At 39.8% G+C, this 5,489-nt stretch overlaps 1 non-coding gene across 1 annotated transcript; it reads right to left on the bottom strand.

The window, feature by feature from the left end:
• Positions 1 to 4,983: 4,983 nt before the first annotated feature.
• Positions 4,984 to 5,090, bottom strand: LOC148545031 (small nucleolar RNA R71). Its single transcript, XR_015900767.1, has one exon. It is a non-coding gene; the product is annotated as a small nucleolar RNA R71 (small nucleolar RNA).
• Between the last annotated feature and the right edge of the window lie 399 nt (positions 5,091 to 5,489).

Here is a 5,489-nt window from a genome sequence, read left to right as displayed (position 1 = left end):
ACTTCTATGCTTCTAATAGAAACTCAAAGAAGGGAGTAATAGAGCTCAACTCTATGGATGCTCTGCTGGCTCAAAACAAGGTGATCACTGCTCAACTAGCAACTCTAACCAAGCAAATGGAGAAGAATCAAGTCTCAGCCATCCATGCTCAAGCACCTATGCAAGAAGGAGATAGCCCAGAGGATGAATGTGAACAGGAATAAGCCAATTATGTGAACAATTCCTCAAGGCAACCATATGACCCGAATGCTAAAACTTACAACCCAGGTTTGAAGAACCACCCAAACTTTGGGTGGAGAAACCATCAAAACCATACCTAAGACCACAAGCCATATCACTCTAACCAATACCAATACAACAACCCCAGCCATCAATCAAACAACCATAGACCCTACTACAATTCACACAATTCCCCCTACTGATGAATCCATATATGATGATGATTTTTGGTTAGAATTGAATTGATTTTCATCACATAATGGATATAATGCAGTGGGGGGTAGAGAGGCGACCAATGGATATAATGCTTGAGTTTTTTAGAGGCAAAAAGTTCATTCCGAGGGAAGATTTGGAGAGATCAACAAAAACAACCCCCTCCAAGAGGAAGACACCCACAGCACCACCATCAAGTCTACCAACTCCATTAACTGCTTTACCTTTTCTCCGTCCTCTTCCGGATCTATTCCGTGATATCTTGCACGATATGCACCACATGGAGCATTTGGAGCACAAGCATTTTGAGTGGATAGCGGAAAAGTTGGAAGGAAAAGACCCCGGCCCGATTCCTGCAGCTTCATCCGAGCTAGCTGGGGAGGAGCTTGATGCAGATGACCGTCCCATTTCTGAGCCCACCAGCTGAAGGTGGCCCCCTCTTCATCCTCCTGGATCGTGAGCATGCACGGAGGAACCGTGCACAATTTAAGTGTGGGGGAGGATCGATGACTTCAAGGGAGGGTAAAAGTTTCTGTCTTAAAGACACTTTGCGATGTTTCTTTCAGTACTTTTTCTTCATTTTAAATAGTTTTTCTATTGCATCTTATTTGGTTTGTTGTGAATATTTCTTTATCGTTTATGGATATTTAGTGGTTAATATTTGCACTCTGCATGATATGATGAATAAGGGGTGAGACACCAAGGATTTTCCATGAAATCCTTTTCTAAGGGCATACCATTGATTGAATTGAGAAAAAATTATTTTACCAATTTGCTTGGAGTATTTTGTTTGTAGAACATGGAAGAAAGAGCTCGAACAACATACCTTGTGAGATTTGAGCTTTAATAGATGGTTGTATTTTTCAACCATAATGTTGTTCTTGTGTGCGATTGTACTCTTTTTTTATTGTGATCATTGATTTGCATGATTCTTTATGTCCTATATTTGTGTTTGGATGCATTTAGCATGATTGAGGCCATCGTTGATGGTAAACTCACTAACATATATGGCCAACCCTTGCATTCACATTTGTGAACCCCTTTGGGCCTATGGATCCCCTTTTGTTCTGATGATAGCACATTACTCCCCTTAAGCGGAAAACCATTGATGTCCTTGAATTACTCTTTCATTAGCTTGGGTGGATTAGTGTGTAATTCTAAGTGTGGGGGAAATTTAGGAAGCATTGGTGATAAAGGCATGAATTATTTGTGAAAAAAATCTTTTGGGCAATTAGGTAATGCTCATGCATTTCATTAATTGAAAAATATGCATTCATAGTTCAAGTAAAAAAAAAATCCCTTGTGCATAATAAAGTATGAATAGAAAGGGTAAATAAAGGATGCATATGCCATGTTTGAAAAGAAAATACTTGAGTAAAGTGAGATATGAAAAAGGAAATGGGTAGGAAAGTTGCATTGTTATGTGTACATAGGAGATGCAGGAGTAGGTGGGCATTCAAGCTAATCAAAGAATTAATTCTTTAAGTCCACTTAGCCAAACTTCATCCTACCTAACTCTAGCCCCATTACATCCCTCTAAAGGCCTCATGATACTTGTTATTCATGCATTAAATACTAGTTGATTGTTAGATGACTTGCAAATCTTTGAAAAGCACGATAAAAGGATAATTGAGTGGTTAAACCCTAAACACTGAGCGAATTGAGTGGATACATATCCGGTGAGGGGTTCGATCGCTCAATTCCATGTTTTTACAACTCATATTGCGTCTTCCTGCAAGTTGTTTGATTGGATAGTTTTGACAACTTCAATTCAATTCTTTGGATATTGATCTTAATGCATGAATCCTTTGCATTGGCCCTATAGTTTCTTGTGATGGATTGGAATTTCATGGTTCGTTTCTACCCAATCTCATCGTAGTACATATTAGTGATTAGCCTTAGGATAGTTGCATGCATTTAAGTAGTATATAGCATAAGTCATTTTCCCTTTCATCTATCTCCTTTGTTTGTTTAGAATGAGGACATGCTAGTGTTTAAGTGTGGGGAAATTGATGAATCCATATTTGATGATGATTGTTGGTTAGAATTGAATGGATTTTTATCACATAAACTCACACTTATTCCTTTGAGTAGCATGCTTTTGATCTCTCCTCCCAATTTGTGCTTGATCATGAAAATATGCTATTTTATACTTAATTGAATCTATTTTATTCTATTTGCCTTCCATTCGATGCCTTGATGTTGTTGGTGAGTGCTTTCAGGTATATAAGGTAGGAATGGATTGGAGAAAATGGAAGAAGAGCACGCAAAGTGGAGGAAGCAAGAGAAATCAAAGGAGTGAGCTCAGAGACGTGTGCGTGCGCACAGCTGCCTGTGCGTACGCACAGTCACCCAAGCAAAGCGTGTGGATTGCATCGAGCGCGTTGCGCGTCCAGCCAAGCATCACGTAGTGTTCGTGCGCACGGCTGCTTGTGCGTACACACAAGCCTGGATTTCCCACGAAGTGTGCGAACGCACGTGTCTGTGCGTCCGCATAGGTGTCCGCACATGACTTCATTAAAATAGCATGTGCGTCGCAATTTGGGGGCTTTGGAGGCCCATTTCTGAAGTCTTCTAGCTCATATTGGAGGGGGGAATGAAGGCATAACATAGCATATCATTTAGTATAGTTTAGGAGTAGTAGTAGGAATCTTTTAGTTTAGTTTTTCTCTAAGTTTTTCATCATCTCTATTAGGGTTTATATTAGGGTTTTACATTCAAGTGCCATTTCTATTTTTGATCTTGGATTTTGCAAGCTTTCATTGTAAGTATTTCCTTGTTATTACTCTTTATAGTTACATTGTTATTACTCTTTCTTCTAATTTAAGTTATAGTTCACTTTTGCTTCTCTCTTGCAATTTCAATTTCTTGTTGATGAATTTTATGTTGGATGTTGATTATATGCTTTCTTGTGTTATTCTTGTTGATTGAGTTTCATTGTTACCTTTAGTTTCAAGTCCTTACTCATTTTCCTCATGTTTAAGCTTTTTGCCCACTAAGTGTTTGACAAAATGTCAAACATGGTTTTAGGCTAAATTTTTGGCTCTTGGCTTGGGTAAAGTGAGCAATTGGGTTTCTAGAGTTGGAATGTCCAACATTTATTTTCAATTCTTGGGTTGTTAAATGTCTTGCTCCCACTAACACTAATTTATTGCTAAGGTAATTAGCAAGTATGTTAGGATTTATGGGTTAAGGACACTTATGCTCATTTAACTTACTTTCCGATGTGATGGTTGATCAAGTGAGACTAATCCATCATAATTGTCATAGTTGTTGTTCCAACAAGGAAAGGATCCTTAGCTCATGCCAAGCCAAGACTATTTTTAATGCTTTCAATCTTTCATACCTTTATATGTTGATTTCTTTTATACTTTACTTGTTTATATTACATAGTCAGTTCTTTAATTTCTTAATTAGTTCAATCATTACAATTTTGCATGTTCTTTTATTGCTTTATATGTTCATTTCTTCATTCACAACCCGTTGATCACTACAACCAGAATTGCACACTCGTTGCTCTAAAGTGCTCCTAGGGAGATGACTCAGGAGTCTAATACTCTCGATTTTAATTTGGTTTTGCTTGTGACATATCTTGTGAACCTCTAATTTGATTGGAGGGGCCAATTCGTTGGGTTAGGACTATACTTACGATGCTAACCCCAATTTAGAGGAAAATTCCTACCCTTGCTCTTGGTCCCTCTTACATCAAATTTTGGCGCCGTTGCCGGGGAGTTCACTTTAAGTGCAATGAGTGCTACTATTTTGGTTGTTGTAAATATGTGAATATTGTGAATACTTGATTTTGGTTTGCAACTTGGCTCTAATTGTAGATACCACATTCCTCTTTTTGATTGTTGAGTTGGTTCTTGTTTACTTGTCTATTTTCGTTTTCCCTTCATAATTGCATGGTTTTATTGCCTCCTCAGTTGAATGACACGGTCGCTTCCAGACCCGAGCTTGGCCACTTTTGATCTGGAAATTGAAAGAACTTTAACTCGTTTAAGGCAAGCTCGGCGCTGGCTAGCTTTTGTGGATAGTGAATTGGGTTCCCTTGAGGAGCACTCCTATTCACTATCACCAACCATCCGTGACCATCATTCTCCAATCAACGAGGAGACTCTATATTCATCTGTGAGGAGTACTGAATTCTCTTTGAGTGACTCAGGTGACACCGACATGGCGGACCCACCTAGAAGAATCACCTTGAAGGAGGCTGGAGCTCTTGATCTTGACTTACAACCACTTCAAATCTTGTATCCGGACTTAGACCCAAATTTTGTGCTCAAGTCTGGTACGATAAACTTGCTCCCCAAGTATAATGGATTACCTGGAGAGGATCCCTTGAAGCATCTCAAGGATTTCCAAGTTGCTTGTGCAACCGCAAGAAGACATGGGGCCGATTAAGCTGCAGTGTTGGTCTTCGCCTTTCCTTTCTCTTTGGAGGGAAAAGCGAAGGAGTAGTTTTATACTCAGACGGGTGAAGTTAGAGCCAACTAGGACTTGTTGCGTAAAGAGTTTTTGGAAAAGTTCTATCCTCCCCAGAAAACAGACAAGTTGCGAAGAGAGATTTCTTGCATTGTGCAACGGTATGGGGAGACTTTGTATGAGTATTGGGAGAGATTCAAGAAGTTGCTGGAGGCTTGTCCTCACCATCGGATTGACGAGTTGGTTCTTATTAGTTATTTCTGTCAAGGAATGCATCACCAAGACAAGCTTCTCCTAGATGCCGCGAGTGGAGGTTCATTAACCAAGAATAAGACCGCTGCGGAAGCATAGGAAGTTATATCAGACTTGGAGGACTCCACTCAACACTCAAGGGTGAGGAGCCTACAACCGAAAGCTGTGAATAAAGTTTCTCCCTCCGGAGATGCTATTTTGACCAAGACCCTTGGTGAAATGACAATTATGTTACGGCAACTCACCCAAGGGCAACAAATCCCTCAAGCATTGATAAGTGCTCCACCTCAACCTCAAAGGATCGAAGGACCACCAAGGGTATGTGGTGTTTGTGCGTGTAACACTCATTATACTGATGAGTGTCCTCAGCTCCAAGAGTA

This window comes from Arachis ipaensis, chromosome B9, assembly GCF_059453495.1.
Source record: "Arachis ipaensis isolate K30076 ecotype BB chromosome B9, ASM5945349v1, whole genome shotgun sequence".
In the NCBI taxonomy this organism is placed as follows: Eukaryota; Viridiplantae; Streptophyta; class Magnoliopsida; order Fabales; family Fabaceae; genus Arachis; species Arachis ipaensis.
The sequence above is the reverse complement of the archived record's forward strand: the minus strand, read 5'-3'. Positions and strand labels throughout refer to the sequence as shown.